This window comes from Mirounga angustirostris, unplaced genomic scaffold (genome assembly GCF_029215605.1).
Source record: "Mirounga angustirostris isolate CCGP_5_RB_7025 unplaced genomic scaffold, mMirAng1.0.hap1 SCAF_2, whole genome shotgun sequence".
NCBI lineage: Eukaryota > Metazoa > Chordata > Mammalia > Carnivora > Phocidae > Mirounga > Mirounga angustirostris.
Genome location: NW_026991710.1, coordinates 56,800,267 through 56,818,262, shown reverse-complemented (window position 1 = coordinate 56,818,262; position 17,996 = coordinate 56,800,267). Strand labels below are relative to the sequence as shown.

Sequence of the window (17,996 nt, the reverse complement as noted above, 5' to 3'; positions counted from 1 at the left end):
AGATCAACAAATTACATCTTCCTTGGGTCATATTTCACCAGAGGAGAAATAAAATATGATTTAAAGTAGTGATAAGTGCTAAGAAGGAAAAATAAAACAGGTTAGAGGGTACTATTTTAGACAGGGTAGTCAGGGAAAGCCTCTGAAGAAGTACATTTTACACTGGATTGAGGGGATAAGCCATGCAAAGATCTGCTCAAAGAACATTCTAGGCAAAGAGAACAGCAAGTGCAAAAGCTCTGAGGCAGAAAAGAACTGGTAGAGAGGTATAGTGAGAAAGTTGAGTGTGGTGGGAGATAAAGGAGCAAGGAAGAGAAAATAGCAGCAAATGAAGTTGCATAGGTAAGGGGGGGGGGGGCAGGTGGTAAGAACCTTGAAGGCCACAGTAAGGAGTTTGGGATGTTTTAGGTGAGTCTTGCCTACTAAAAATCCAGGTGGAAAGGTGGCATAGGAGGACATCCATTTAGAAGATATTAACACATAAACAGAATTTAGGACCATGAGACAGGACGACACAAGCTTGAGTGCGAGTGTAGATAGAGAAGAGGGATAAGACCTAAACCCTGGGCCACTTTATTTTTTATAGGGATGGGAGGAGATCTCAGCAGAGGACACCCTCACAGAGCAGCCAGTGAGGTTGGAGGAAAACCAGGATATGCCAACGATCAGGTGAAGAAAGGGCTCAATTAAGAGAGTATATCAGCTGAGTCACAGGCTGCTGAAAGTTCAAATAAGATGAGAACCAAGAATGGACCAATGAATTCGTCAAGATGGAGGTGCCGGGTGATCTTGACAAGAGCAGTTATGGTGGCCACCAGGGTGCCCAGTGAAGAAGTGGAGACAGGCAGTAGAGAGAATTATTTTGAGAAATATTGCTACCAAGAAAAGGCAAGGAACAGGAAAGTAGGTAAAGGAAAACATAAAATAGAGAATTTCTTTTAAATGGCAAGTGTGCTAACACCTTGGAATCTTAATGAGACAGATTACTGCTGCAGGAGATACAGGGGACAACCACAAAAGGAGTTCAAGCAACCTTGAACTATGGAAAAGAGAACTGAGAAGTGAGCTAGGGAGGAAGTGGGGAAGGGTATGTGGAAATTTGAGGAGAAGGGTAAAGGTATAAAGAGATTTTCTTGGGGAGGAAAGGTTGCTTCTTATGGTCACTTGGAAAGCTTATCTTGTAGGTGTTATTTGTCTCTTTCCTGGCCTTCCCCAAGTTCTACTTAGAACAGGCCTGTTCAGGCACTCTTCAATGAGTGGGAAACACCTCCCACAGCTCAAGGAAAACATTTCAACAATCGTGGAAGGATGGAGATAAGAATTTTGCAGGATCATATGAAAGGGACCAACTTCTGATATATACTAATCATCAATATAAATGCCCCTCCCCTTAGGTCAAAAGATACCAGTGAACTCAGTACTTTTTGCCATGAATTACTGCTGAGAGAGGAAATGGCAGACATGGCCCAATTTTCCCCATTAATAAACTGAGGGTTTTAGAGGGGATGGGGTGGGGGGATGGGTTAGCCCAGTGATGGGTATTAAGGAGGGCACATATTGAATGGAGCACTGGGTGTTATGCACAAACAATGAATCATGGAACACTACATCAAAAACTAATGATGTAATGTATGGTGATGAACATAACATAATAAAATAAAAATTAAAAATAAAAAATAAAAAGGTTATAGTAAAAAAAAGTTATAGGAGTTATAGTAACAATTTCCATTTATAGAGTTTTCTTTTTCTTTTTCTTTCTTTCTTTTTTTTTTTTTTTTTTTGGTAAGCTCTACACCCAATGTAGGGCTTGAACTCATGATCCTGAGATCAAGTCTCACATGCGCTACCTGTGGAGACACCCAGGCACCCCCATCTGCAGAGTTTTTAATTGGGGAAAATAAGTGACATGAGAAGTAATCCCTAAAACTCCATCACCCTCGTTAGCATTTTTGCAGAATTTTTTAAATTTGGTACTGCACATAAGAAGAAAGCTATGAGGCAAAAAGCAAGGACATCAGGGCTAATAATTTAGTGGAAACAAACAACACACAAAAAAGCAAAGGAAGATATTTAGATGTTAGGAACATGACTACTTCTAAGCAGTAAGGGAATTTTCCAAAGTTTATACCATTAGTCCTCCAAGAAATGTTAATATTTTTTAAAAAATCTATTTGATTCTATAAATAGTTAAAGAGCAGCCATGGGAAGGGTCTAAAAGCATCAAATTGCCAAAACTGTTATTATCACCTAAGGAAGTTGCAGTAGTGAACTGTTTTCTAAAACACAGAGTACAGTATAGGGTATGGTTAAGTGGCACAAACGCCTAACAAAATATCACTGCTAGAATAATCTTCCTCAGGTTCTTTCCAGAGAGTTCCCATTACCAACAGCTCTATATAATAATCTGATTTTATTTCCCATTCTCTTCAGCACACTCTTTGCTCTATCTAGTTAGGCAGGTAATCTGATAATCCTATTCTATTTTATGTAGTTAGACTCCCACACACATTATAAAAATTTCCTTTCCACATTTCTAACTTTTCTAAACATCCTTCTACCTCCTCTAAACATCAAGCATGAGCCATTTAACCATCTCAGCCCCACTTTCTTGGGAACTCTGGAAGCACTCACTTCTGAATCATACTTTTGAAAGCTTAAATCTTTTCCCCAAATTTCCTGAGGTTTAGAATAGTTTATCCCCCATTGTACTGGATACCTACTTTGCACATGATTCAGCTGTAATAAATATTATGAATGGAAAGAATGAACTCTGTAGCACTAAAAATCAGACCAAAAACCATCAAATGCCCAGGAAAGTTAGCTTCCCAAGGCTCACTCTAGAATCTGTGTCCAAATCTGTCACTAATAAACTACCTGACTCAGAACACATGCAGAATAGCCTACAGTCAATTATATTCCTCCACAAAATGTCTTAGAGTACTATGTTACATTTACTGAGATTATCATACCCATATTGGAAAATTAGGAGTGTATTTTTAAGGCCAAAGGACGTAAACTATATTCTATATGCTCTAAAGAGATGTAGTTCTAAAGACATGTTCCTTCAGATCAGCAGATCTCAAACTGTGTTTGTGAAATGCTAGTGTTCTCAGAGAAACTAATAGCTTTTCTAAAATGAACATGTATGGTATCTGAGGTACCTCAGAACTCAGCCCCTGAGTGGTTCTTTCCTATCTATTACACACTCCCTGGGTGAGTTCATCAAATCTCATGCCTTTAAACACCTTCTATATGCTGATGACTCACACATTTCTATCTTCAGCCAGGACCTCCTCCCTGAACTCCAGACCTGTAACATCTCCACTTGGATGTCTAATAGGCATTTCAAACTTCACTTATCCAAAAACTGAGCCCCCACCCCCAGTAGTCTCCTCAAACTGGCTCTTTCTGCAGTCTTCCTCATCTGGCTAATGGTTACCATTCTTTCATTGCTAAGGCCAAAATCTTGCTGTCACCTTAGACACTTACCTTCCTCTCACACCCCATGCCCATTCTATCCAGCAAATCCTATTGGATCCACATTCAAAGTATACCCAGAATCTGATCATTTCTCACCACCTTCACTGCCTCTACCTTCGTCCACTATCATCTGCTATGATCATCTCTCTCTCCTGGATAATGGCATTGGTTTCTTGGCTGGATTATCTGCTTCTGCTCTTGCCCCCCGTCTATTCACCAAAGTAGCTACAGCAGTCAAATCAGAAGTCAGATCCTGTCATTCCTCTTCTCAAACCCCGGGGGGGAAGGCAATGCTGTCAGGGACAAGTCACAACCCCAGCATCATCTGGCTCCTTATCAGCAACCTGACCTTATTTCCTATTGCTCTCTCCCAGTCTTCCCCATGCCCACTACTCCAGACTCCATGTCCTCCCTCAAACATGCCAGGTACACTCTAACCTCAGGGCCTTTACACTTGCTGTTGCTTCCCAATGTAATGTCTGCATGGTTTCCTCTCTTATTTTCTTTGGATCTTTATTTAAAAGTCACCTTTTCATCAATGAGTCTTTCCCTGGCCACATTAGTTAAAATATCAGCCTTCTTCTACCCACAGATTCTTTTTACTCCTCTTTCCTGCTTTATTTTTTCCTTCTTTGTACTTATCACAAACATGCCGTGTTTTACCTATTGTCTTTATTATCTGCCTCCCCACTAGAAAGTTCCATGAAGGTATTAATATCCATCTATTTTGTTCAGTGTTGTATCTCTAATGCCTTGAAGAGTGCCTGAAGAGAAAGGTTGAATAAATATCTGTTGACTGGATGAATGGTGGTTACTATTTCTGCTCTTCCCAATAAGCTGTTCAAACTCCTCTCTTAAAGGTTCTGGATATAACCACTGACCAGGTCATCTCAATGGACAAAAGGCCTGGATACAGCCAATCTTAGTAAACTCCTCCCCTGATAACAGTGACTGGACCAAAGGATGGATGTGTGACTCAGGCAGGAACCAAATCCTTGTGGGAAATTAATATTTTACTTGTATAAAAATCAGCATTTTCCCTTTCACCTGAGGTTATTCCCCTCCATGTTGAAAGGACCTGTCATAGGACTGTCCACACTAGGAGAGAATGAGGTCAGCACCCAAAAGGAAACAGACAAAAGCAAGAGAGAAAAATGGATGAAAGGAGAGATTGCTGAGTCCCAAGTCCCAGGCCCTGAGGTCCTACAGCTTCTCCATTCTGTGAACTCATCAAGAATTCTTACTTGTTACATAAGCCAGAAAATTCCATATTGGGTTTAAATTAATTTGAGGTGATTTCTGTCTACTTAAGAGTCCAGACCCTTTGCAAAAATGTATTTGTCAAACAAATTTGAGGAATACAAGTTAAATAAGATTAAATGTTTCTATACTACAGATATTCTCAGAGCCCTGAATATGCCTACATGCCTAGGAATGCTTTATCTACTACTAGGAGATAAATAAGGCACATTATGATATGAAAACAGATTTTTAAAATGCTATTTGGACAAATTTTCTCACTTCCCATTTAAATCCACTCTCAACTCCATTTAATTCTCTTCAAACTTTATGGATGCCTATAATGTTTAATGCCTGGTAGTGGGCGGCAGATAGACCCTACTCTAAGAAAAAATTACAAACATTAAACAAAAAGGTAAAGAATAACCAGAAACTAAGAGAACAATAACAGATAATGAAAGCAAGAACAGAATCTAGGGCTTTCAAATCAGGTTAAAAATCACCCAATAAATTCATCTGGATTGAATTCGAAAGATAAAGTTTGGCATTCCTTTCCTATAGATCACTAGTTGCTTCTCCAAGGGATACACAGCTATGAGAACACACACAGTGAATACGAATTCCTTTACCCAAACTTGATCTCAAAGAAATCTATTTCAAATGGCTGTTATGTGGAGCTACAACTGGAACACCACCAACTCTGTGAATCCAGATGCGTGCATTTCAAATGCCTTTTAATACTAGCATGCATTCTTTCTTCCAGAGTAAGATCTTGCTATAAATACTCAGAAGTATATGGCTTGCCCTCTGCCATACATGTTCATTTTTATAATTTCTTATATGTCCTTACTTTCTGAGTGGTGTTCTAAGACTCAGGGATCACAGTATTAGCATACCAAGAAACTAGAGATTGTAACAAAGCAGAACAAGTAGGCTGATTATGAAAGAGATGGGTTACTTGGGATGATGGCTCTGTGAGATGATGCAAAGTTACTCACACAAGTGATATGTACCATATATAGCTAATTGAAAAGTCTATCTTCTGTACTCTACTCAGGTCCTAGATTCTCCTGCCATCTTCCATGAAGGCAGTTTTTAGGTTTTCTGTATGGGACCCATTACTAAGTAATGGCTAATCAATGTTAACTGACTGGGATGACCATTTGATTAACACTGTGTCCTCCTAGCCTCCTTACTATCACCCTCAGACCAACAGCATCACCTGGTAAGTAGGTCCAGACTATCATATTATTCCCAGTCACGTAAGTCATTTAAACCCTACCTCTTTTTGCCTGCCATTATTAGCATATGCCAAAATAAGTGCATCTGTTATGAAGTGTCATTTTTAACCAGGAGTACTCATAGCTTGTCATTTGAATCTGATTTATTAGAATGGATCCTATGGGCTGTTCAATGTCCTTACTACAAATGATGTTTTAAAAATCATGTAAACTTGAGGATACTTTCTCATTATTTTTACAAAGCTTACACCTACTGCTACTGCATTCTATACATTCTCTTTTCCTCTCAATGAGAATAAGTTTAATCTTCCAATCTGTACTTATTTTCAATTCACCCTGCTTAATGAATCATGTCTGCATGCTAACATCCACCTGCTTTCCTGGGTAAAGAGCTTATTCCTGGCTTTCTTATTGGTGTTCCTTCTTACCTTCTTTTCTTCTTCTTAGCTTATTTTTTCTTCTTCCTGCTGATTCCCCCCTTTCCGTTCTCTCTGAAAATTGCTAGCTCTTATTCCTTCCCAAACAAACTCATCTGCTAAGCTCACTACAGATCACTCTGGGGCCATGTCCTCCCACTGCAAAGAAATCTTAGTGGTAAAGTAGGGTCACCACACCTATCAGTTTCTTTATGGCAGTCCCAGTTTACCCCATTTCCTGATATAATTATTAATACTACCTTCTTTCATTCTCAAAAGTGTCTTGTGCTAAAAAAAATTATATGGTCTTGAGCAGTGCATAAGATATGGCATTGGAGAATAAATCCATGCTGTGGAACCTTTAGGATTCAAGGAACTTAAAAGTATGAGAGAACGCCTAGGTCAAACAGCATCTTGGTAAATTATTTACGCTACTTGAGTATAAATTTATTCATTTACTATATGCAAACAATATTAACTGTTAGGGTAGGAAAAAAGTGCTCTCTCACTCACCAGAGTGAGATGATTCTGCCTCTGTCCGCTCCCTTTCTCTACACCTTGGGGGATGGAAATGGCCAATTTGATGGAGCAGAGTTTGACAAATTCATTGGTACTTTTTTCCAATGGGAAGGTTACAGTGCCTTGAAGACAAGAAGCAAGCTAACTGTTCTCTGTTACAAAAAGATAAGTGAATGGATTTAAAAAGAGAGAGAGAGAGAGAGACCCGACATCTTCATCCCTGTGGCTCGTTAGGTAAGGAGACTCAGAATCTGTTTCATAGGCTCAACCACATTTCTCTATCATAACACATGGCTCTTAAGTCTATGAATCCCAGGATTTAGAGTCTGTGTGGGTGGTTGCAGGCCTGGAGCTGTGTATTTAGTGAACTAAAAATGTCCAACCTAAAAAAATGTTCCTAAGAGACTTCACTTTCAGCTATGGTGAACTAGCTTGCATCACACCAACCCTTCCAGCAAGAAAAACTGAAGAATTTTTGTAATCTGCTTAAAGGCACCAGAAAGTTACTGTGACATTAAAAACTTGAGGAACCAATATCCTTGAAAAAGGAAACTGCATAAAGGTGAGGCTAAATTCAGCTCTGCTTTTCTACTAAAGGCATTTGATGATTCCTAAGTAGCTGCAGAGCTTCAGAAATTGAGCAGAGCCTTCAGCAGCTTCAAAATAATGGCCAAGCATGCCAGGCATTTAGTTGGGACCTCTAAAGGACAAGATCCAAGGCTTAAGGGCAAACTAGTAATAGACTAATCCACATAAAGACCAAAACCCAGCTTCCAATCAGCTCAATTCCAGACTGAATATTAGGGTGACCTGCCCCTCACCTAAATGCCAGTCAAAAGCAAAAGAAATAAACTCTGAAGAAAGAGAATATCATCCTGAGTATCAACTTATCTCTACTATGTACATATTATATCAGAATTATAATCAGAATTACTAGGCATACTAGCAGATAAAATCAAATGACTGGGGCCCAAGAGAAAGAAAAACCAGAAATTAGAAACAAAGGAGAGCTTCATATTGTAATTATCAGACACACTTTGAAATAACAGTAATATTTTTAAAATATTGATTACAACATGGAGAATTTCAGCAGAATCATATTTAAAAACAAAGTAGATTTCTTGGAGATTAAAAGATGCATTATTGATTTATTAAAGTCAGTATTACTCATAATATAAAAATATGACATATCAAAATTTGTAGAATATAAGCATGTGCATTGGATAAAATTCATGGCCTTAAATGCAAATATTACAAAAGAAGGAAAGCCAAAGTTTGATGATCTAAATATATATCTCAAGAAATGAAAATAAACCAGAAAATGAAACTCAAAGAAGGTATAAAGTAGAAAATAATAAAAATAAGAAAATAAATCATGACAAAGAAAACAAACATACTATGCTGGTCATGTTCTATTTCATAATCTGAATAACAATTATAAATATGTGTTCACAATGTGAAAAATCATCAAGTAGATTTATGATTTATAAACGTCTGTATATGTAAATCACCCACATATATTTTACTGTAATAAAATATTTATACTACAATGAGTTTCTTAATAAATAAACTATTATTTCATTGCAAATCTGGCTTACATGGAGTTCTCCCTTGGCAGAAAATCCTTAAAGGAAATCAAGGACAGTGAAAACTAAAACCATATTCCATAGCCCTAACTCATAAAGGATTTTGTAAAGATTGGACGAGATAAGAGGTAAAATACCTGGCAAGATATAAAAAACAAAAATATGGGGCTCACTCCTTTCCCATTCTTTTTGGTTTCTCCAACATGGGAAGTAAACCTCCTTACTGTCTTCACTCTTCCTATCTTGCATATCAGGGAGACCCCCTGACTGTGTTATATCTGAGGTGATATATGCCTGCCTTTATTTTCCAATAGTATATAAACCATTAATAGCCCACTACTCAACATGAATATAATATAACCTAATCAAGTACACTGTCCTCAGGTTAAAATTAGCTTCCACCAGTGTTGGCATGAAGAAGCAGACCATCAAAAGTAGCCTTGTGAAAATGAATCCCTGGGATAATCTTTGAAATACGTTTGACCTACCAAAAACTATGGATATTACTTGGAGTAAACCTATAGTCTCAAACTCTGGGAATCCTGGAGTAATGGCTGGAAACCAGTGAGTGCCTAGAGCTGGCCTCTGTGGTTAACTGAAGAATGTCCCTATCTCCCATCCTCCTCCCCACTTTCCAGCAGCCCTCTCATCCCACATACAAAGAAGAGAGCTGATCTGAAATAGTCAAATTCTAAGTCAATTAGCCTATACCAGCTTTTCCCCCAGGTACGGGGAAAATAGTTATTCTTGCCAAAAGCTCTATTCTGGCCTTTCTTCATAGTTAGGGGTTCCCAGTGTAAAAGCAGGCCTACTCTTGTGTTCCAAATACAAGGAGCTTGTTTTGCTTCCATGCTCTTCCTAGTTCACCAGGGTTATACATTGGGGTTTGCAGCCAAAGCCTCAGACAGTAATAAAAGAATTCTTGGCCTTTGTTTCCCTGTGTACACACTTCCCTTGATGATCTTCTAAAAACAGTGTTGGACTGAGGACAAGGGTTTGGTGTTTCTGAACTGCGTGGACAAACACCATCTCTTCAACATACCCCAGCCCTCCATTCCTAAATCTCATTTCTTTCTTATAAATTGTGTGGTTGCCCAACTTGGAAATGGCAGAAGGAGGAAAATGATAAGAATTACTGTTTCATAAGCTTAAACAGGTATTGTGTTTTATTTCAAAACCACATAAGAAAAAAGCATCTTAAACTTTTCTGTTACATGAAGATATCCTTTACTCATCCCTTAAGCTAATTTGTGGGACTTTCTTGGTCTAATAGACAGAACTACTGGAATAATTTCTACACACATTTTTTTGTTTTGTTTTTAATGGAAGCTCTGATTGCCCTTTAGGTTACCTTCAAGCTGTGATTTAGAAGAATATCTCCAAAGGCTAAATTTAAAAACTATTGCCCCAATGTCTAAGAGGCCTTAAAAAGGGGGGGGGGTAGCTATTGCTTGATCACCTACAGATTCCAAAATCTAGGCAATCACTTATAATGTTATTAGTACTGAACATTTATGACATGATTTGAGATTTCCAGAGTGTATAAAATATGAAAGAGTGCAAACAAAGTCATTAACTAAGACAAGATGCCAAAAGGCTCTGTGGCTACATGTTTTTACTTTTTGAACACTCTTGTCCTTTCGTTTATTCCATTTCTTAAAATACAAAATGAAAACAGTCCCCTGAGGGTGAAAATTTGATTTTCTAATTTTTCCTTCCAAATATAGACATCTTACCACCATTAATGCAAATGATTCTGCAAAGCAGCACATTCACAAATGGCTATTAAACTAAATATAACATTAAGTACAATCCATTAGTTCTGATTTCCTAAATAGGATGAAATTTCAAGTACTGACCTAGTTTGAAATCAACTTGTCAAAATCTCTAGTCACATTTTCTTATGTCTTCCATCATTAAAAAATCATACTGTCAATACGCTTATAGCTATTTACAGTCTTTAAAACACTTTCGCAATTACTACCTTACTTGAATTCTTATAGCAAGCTTATGAGAAATATATTATTAAACCATTTTCCAGGTGAAAGAAACTGAAGTTCAAGAAGGTGAAGGGACTTCATGAAACTCATACAGCTAAATGGTCAAGCCAGGACATGAATTCTAACTTTTAATGCTCTGTTGACTTCACTACACTGTGAAACCCTTAAATTTCTGATGAATATATTTTGCTACCTAAAATTTAGAAGAGAGTGCTCTGAAATCTCTAAATCTCTTACACAGGGACACCTGGGTCTCTCAGTCAGTCAGTTAATCGGCTGCCTTCAGCTCAGGTCATGATGGGGGGGGGTCTGGGGGTGGAGCCGCTCCCCCTGCTTGTGCTGCCTGCCTCCCTCTCCCTCCCTCCTCCTTCCCTCTCTCTGACAAATAAATAAAATCTTTAAAAAATAAAAAAATTAAAATAAAATAAAATAAACCTCTTATACAGAAAACCAATGTCAAGCACCTACAATAGCTTAGGCTCTGTACAGATAATCTTTAAAAATTTTAATTGAGCACATTTTAAAGCATTTAACAGGATTTAATTACATAAAATAAAATGGGTCAGAGAGAGAGAAAGAACGTAGAAAACCCAAATATGGAGAACAGCATCTTAAAAAGTATTTAAAGTAAATCAAGAACCTGTAAACTCCAGGTGCTAGTTGGGTTAAGTAATGTTTCTAGAAGTTATTTTTCCTCTTTTATTGCTGTGTCATGAATTCCACTGTACATATAAGCAGGTCACCTACTCCATGCATTAAGGAAGGAGACTTGAAACACTCATTAATCTATTTGGTGGGAAATGCCCTTTGCCTGGATGCCTGCCCTCCCTGCTCTGTCCCTTCGATGCTAAATACAACTTATGCCTCCAAACTCTAGCCAAGAATTACAAGGAGAGTAAGTTTGACCTTGACGCCCCCAACTTTCCCTAACATTGTTCTACCACAGGACCCTAGCCTTCCCTCTGTGATTATACTTATCACAATGCATTCAGTGATTGACTTGGCTGTGACTTTTATTAGAAAAGCACCTTTAAAAAGGGTTCTGGGCACCTGGGTGACTCAGTCAGTTGAGCATCCGGGACTCTGGGTTTTGGCTCAGGTCTGTGATCTCATGGGTATTGGGATCAAGCCCCGTATCAGGCTCCGCACTCAGTGGGGAGTCTGCTTGAGGGTTTCTCTCCCTTTCCCCCTCCCCCCACGCTCTAATAAATGAATAAATCTTTAAAAAAATAAAAATAAAAAATAAATTAAAAGGGTTCTAAAGTACCCTATAATAAGGAACCATGCATTATTCTACTTTGTTCCCCTGTCCCTTATAAGGGCATAGCCTTGCAGTAAGTGTTCACTAAATGTCTATTAAAGGCACAGAATCTATGTGACCACACCTGTCTTGTAGTGTTCTTAGACTCTACATAAATACAGATGAGGACACTGAAGATCCAGGAAAGGTGCTCCCATTTGGTGGTAACAAACTTGAAAAAGTCTCTGAAGAAGCAAAGAGCCTTTACTGGTTCTAAAACTTAAGAGCATAGGTCAATGAAAAATAACTTTCATATTTAGGTTGCTTGGTAGCTACCATTCATTGTTTTTTGTTTGTTTCTTTGTTTCATTTTGTTTTGTTTTTAAATCCCTGTTAAAGTGCCTTAAAGACCTACCCTTCTCTGGGAATTATCAGGAAAATTTTGAGGGAGTCCTGCTTTCGAAGAATAGTTACACATTGAATTCCTTCCTAATTTAGAATTTCAAATCCCTATTTGATAAAACTGCATTCGAAAAGCACCATCACCAAGAGGCACAATGGCCTTCAATAATGATTTTTAAATTATTAAGAGTAATACTAATCTGTGGAAAGAGCTGAAATGCCCTTCAACAGATGAATGGATAAAGATGTGGTCCATATATACAATGGAATATTACTCAGCCATCAGAAAGGATGAATACCCAACTTTTACATCAACATGGATGGGACTGGAGGAGATTATGCTAAGTGAAGTAAGTCAAGCAGAGAAAGTCAATTAACATATGGTTTCACTTACTTGTGGAACATAAAGAATAGCATGGAGGACATTAGGAGAAGGAAGGGAAAAATGAAGCGGGGGAAATCGGAGGGGGAGATGGACCATGAGAGACTATGGACTCTGAGAAACAAACTGAGGGTTTCAGGGGCGGGGGGTGGGGGGGGTTAGCCTGTTGATGGGTATTAAGGCGGGCACATACTGCATGGAGCACTGGGTGTTACACGAAAACAATGAATCATGGATCACTACATCAAAAACTAATTATGTATTTATTGTATGGTGACTAACATAATAAAATAAAATTTAAAAAAAAATTCTTTAAAAAGTAATACTAATGATTACTAACATTTTTAAATCAATAGTTCCTGGCCAGATCAGACCAGGAATTTTGCATGAGTTATCTTATTAAATTCTCACCACATTTCTATCAGCAAGTTATTGTTGTCACTATTTACCATGAGGAAATGAGACTTAGAGATAACATGACCTAAGATCATGAAACTAGAAAAGGCAGAGTAAGGATTCAAACCAAAGTCTATCTCCAGAGTCCAAGCTTTATCATGCTAAGCTCAGTGACTGTTCTCCAGCTGTTCATATCCAGGTAGAGAGAAGGAATAAGCTTTGGGGTCAGAGCTGTAAGCAAACCTCAGTCCTTCCTCCTCCTAGTTGTGGAACAATGGGCAAATGACTTCATTTCTCTAAGCTGATTTCCTCATCCATAAAATGGGGGCAATAAATGACCACATCATAGAAAATAAGAGGTGTAGATGAATGATGTCTGAAAGTGGTTAAGCACAGTGCTAAGCTAGTAACAGGCGCCTCAAAAATGTGTTAAATGGAGGAATATTATGAGACTCTGAACCAAGAGAACATCAGTGGGGATGGAATGTTGAAAAGAGATTTGAGAAACAGGAAAAGGCAGAACATACAGGATTTTTGGAATGCCTGGATAGAGGGGAGAAGGAAGAGTCTAGAATGACACACAACATTAGAACTATGTTTTTTCAAATGTCCAATGCTCCCTAACATCAAAAACAAATATTTCACCAATACTGATGAACAACAAATTCACCACTAAAATTTTGGCTGAGCACTAAAAATAACCTGCACCCTAAAGTTTCATTTTATTTTAACCTAAGCAATAGAATGGTAATAATAATTATTATCATGTTAGAGCTTTAATAACATCCTAGAATATATGGGGAAGAGGTAACTGGCACAATAAAATTTTTCTCCTCCAAAGGAATAAAATAAAAGACAGATTGGTACCATACTTAATTCAGATACAACTTTCTGAATTTTAGGAAGAAATCTCTTCCCCAGTTTGCATCACAGTCTTAAGTACATATATCCATCTAGTACAGTGCTTTTGTAGGCAAGTTAATTCTACCAAGTTTAAAGATACATGGCTTTTTAACTAGAGAAGGTTGCAGAGACACCTTCCCCAGGGTACGGCTAAAAAATCAGATAAATAGAAGGTTGACAAGAACATGGGTGATGAGTGCAGCTATATAGTAAAACAAACACAATTCCTCACAATAACAGGGCCATTTTATCTGCATTCCCTCAAAATGACACACTTGTCCTTGAATGACCATGTTTTCAGCAGGAAGAAAAAAAAAACCTTAAATGCTTTACTTCTGACTCTCACCCTATTAATATCTAAAAAGCAGTATCTGTGTACAGTCTTCCCTCTCCCACCCCAAAAAGAAAGATCCTAAACACAGGGTTTCTTTTGTTCTTTCTGCCCCACCATCTCCAGCTGCCATTGGGAGAGAGGGGCTGCAGAAGGAACAATCAAATGAAGACAAAACAAAAATTAGCATCACAGGGTTAATGACTTCAAGAGAAAATTATAGTTTAAGGGGAAATGTTTCATGTGCATTCTCCTCTGCACACATCCCAGACAAGGTAGCTAATAAAACAACACAGACTGCTCTTTTAAAAACAAAAAGTGCAAGGGATGAGAGGTGGGAGGGTGGGGTCATCAGAGGTGATGAAGGCAAACTAAGAGTGGAAAGTTAATGGCTCAACAAACACCGATGCAGAGTGCTTTTCTTTTGTGGAAGCTGAGGAAATGCTGCCCACCACCCCCACCACATGCTCCACACTAGAGCAGTCCAGGAGCTGGACAGGGCTCCACTCTTCACGCCCCGTGGACCCCAGAGCTGGTGCTTTGGGCTTCAACCTTCTACTTCTCTGTCCTCAGCCTCACCTCTGCAGTTCTTTCACTCAGAGCAAGAAGGAAGAGCCAGGACTCTTGTCAAAGCATAGAGCAGTGGTTCTAAACTTGGGGTCCCTGGTGGGAATCCAGGGGGGTCCACAGGCACTTTGAAATTATATGCAAGTTTTTGTGCCTACACATTTATTGTGCATTTCTCTGGTGAAAGCATCCATGATTTCATCACAAACTAAATGGCCTGTTGATGTGGAAAAATGCATTAGACAGTCTTTAAACAGAAAAAAGTACATAATGAAGGTCAAAACTGCTACTTTCTGAGGTTTAGGCCTTTGTGTACAGAGTTCATACTGAAAGCTTTTTGCGGTCCAAAGAATGGGGAATTTGTACTAGGAAAAGAGATACTCAAAACACCACAATGGGAAAAAGGAAGAGCATCCCTCTATGCTAGATGCTCGTCACTGGCAAGAACATGTTCCCTAGATGATTCTTGCAGAGTCTGGGAACTAAAAGGGACCCAGAAAGGGCCAGTTCTGGCTCTCCTGAGACCCAGAGAAGCTAAATATTCATTCAAGGTCATACTCTTAGAACAGTAACAGGGGCATAACAGATGCCCTCTCCTGAGCCCTCTACTTCTGTTCCCCCCACGCCACAGAAAATAATTACAAGAATCACCCACTGAAATACTGTTTTTGAAAAGCCAGTGAGTGAACGTTGTTAAATATAGAAGTACTTTCCACTTAGCACATCAAATGTGGTGATAAAAATCAGCCTGCAAAACTAACAAGTAGACATAACTCTGGAGACCTGTCTGGGTGGGTGCTTTAATATCTGACTACTTGGAGCCTAGTAAGAAATTGTCAATAAAACGTCCATCTGCAGAGAGACAACAGAGGTAAAGCACACCATCTATTGACTTCCAAATGACTACTAGCAGTTCTCTGAGAATTCAACACTGTCAGCTGGGAAACATTTAAACCAGGTCCTTCCAGGGCTGAGATGTACAAGGGACCATATGGCCCCAGCAGAACACTTCAAACAGGCAGCTGTATAGCTATAATTAAATCTGTAGTAGTCATGCTATTATTTATTTAGCAGATTTTTTTTAACGTACCCTCCACTGAGGTCTCTGAGAACATGCACCAAATTAGAACAATAGAAAATACGGAAGAAGTAGGTAAAGAGAACCAAGGGGAGAATAAAATCCTGACACAAGGGCAGACAACAGCTGTAAGGAGTTTCCTTGACAGGGTCTTCACGTGCACCCGGTGGGCTCTGACTGAATGCACCAGGAGATCATGACCACGTTACTGACACGAATACTGAGCTTGAAGGTTCACTCGCTCCCTTGTTCCCTGGTTCTGAGGCTACGTTCTACCTCCTTTTTTTTGAATTTTCAATTTTTGAATCCCTATGTGTCATTCGTTTGACATTCATCAAATCATAAAATCTTAAAAGAACTCAAAGACTATCTAGTCTAATTTTCCACCCTACGACTATGGTCCTAACATATAGTCATTTGCTTCTTGTTGAACACTATAGTAAAAGCATTCAGTTCAAGAATTACCTCAAATGTCACCCCTGGCCACTCCCCAGCCCCTGGCAGAATTCATACTCCCTTTTCTCCACTAAGATATCTACCACCCTACATTATTTACAGATTTATCTCAGAGTGGGTAATTAGAACCCCTACAAGGCAGAGACTGTGTCCTATTCATTTCTGTAGTCCTGAACCCTATTACAGTGCTTTGTGCAAGGAGAACTTAATAAAAGCTTCATAAATTAGTGATAAAGCTCTATTTCCTATCTAATTCATCTTTATATTAAAATAAAAATTGCCTCCATGAAACATGCACCTGCTATTATAGTTTATGTCCAGGGCAACAGACAGTAAATCTATTTTCTTTCACTATAAAGCAAACTTCATGACCTTCCTACCCCTCAAACCTTCTCCTCTCCAAGAGTTCTGGAAAAGTTACTTCAATTATTCCCATTAGGTTAGTGCCCAGGCATCTCACCATCCTAGTTACCATAACCACATCCCCTCCACTGTTTTTGAGTAATGGGTGCCTTTGAAACTTTCTATCCAATAAACTTCCTATCCAAATAAAGCAGGATTTCTCATACGTTCTTATTCACTTCATGTTTTGAACTTACATAATTTACCTTTACTCTTGTTAAATTCCTTGTGGTTTCAGCCTGTCAGGACCATTCTCCATCTTGATTCTAGAATTTAAAACGTAGACAGCTAACCTTGTCAATTTTCTGTCCTCTGAGAATCTGATAAGTGTGCATTATGTCTTAATCCAATTTGCTAATAAATCTGTTCAACGGGGCAGTACAAGCTAAAAAATGCCAAGGCATGAGAATGCCAAGACATTCCATATTTCCACTGGTTATTAATGCACATACTTTGAGTATAGTTCTTCTCCAGCTAAAACCCTATGATGGTCACACAGCCCTCAGCTCATCAAAGTGCTTACAACATCATCACACACTCTATGGATATTTACTACAATCAAGTGGCCTGGTCAGAAAAGAAACATGGTCAAAACTTTAGTCAAGTTCTTTTATTCCACCTACGTAGCAATGATTTGGATCACAGGCTAGCAAACTTTTTCTTTGAAAGGTCAAATGGTAAATGTTTTAGGCTTTGCAGGTGGCAAATAGTCTCTGTCACATACGCTTTTTTTCATACACTTTAAAACTGTAACTGTTCTTAGCTTAACCATTCTTAGGCCACTGGCAGTCTCTGACCCACGAGCCATAGCTTGCCAGACATCATCTCTTCAACTCTGAAGCAAAGAGCCTATTGGTGAAGACTAGCATTTGACCAAAAATTAAGATAGGCAATGACTCGATGACAGTTGTAGTAGGTGTCATGATGGAAAAGTATAATGTGCAACAAGACCCTATAGCCACAGGCTCTAACCGAGACTGGAGAGTCACCAGAAACTTCCCTGAAGGGGTGACGTTCACAGAGGAATGAGTGAACAACAGTTGCCTGGGCAGGAAGAGCATTTCAGTCAGAGGAAACAGCACAGGCAAAGGCCCCAAGGCAGGGGCAGACTGACACCTTAATGGACCTAAAAGAACACTATGTGATTGGAGTACAGTCAGCGAGGGAGAGAACCTTGAAAAATGACTTTGGAGAGAGAAGTGAGACAGGACAGTGCAGGGCTATAAAGGCCATGCTAAGGATCCTGGGTTCATCAAAAAGGCAATGGACAGCCACCAAACGGCTTTAAGCCATGAGTGATGTTCGTGGCACTCTCCTTCCATGCAAACCCTGTCTTATATTTTCTTTATAGTGCTTCA

At 38.9% G+C, this 17,996-nt stretch overlaps 1 protein-coding gene across 7 annotated transcripts in view; it reads right to left on the bottom strand.

Moving 5' to 3' along the window:
• SLC4A4 (solute carrier family 4 member 4) overlaps positions 1–17,996 on the bottom strand; it is a 351,609-nt gene that overhangs the window by 121,131 nt on the left and 212,482 nt on the right. The gene's annotated exons all lie outside the window — the stretch shown is intronic.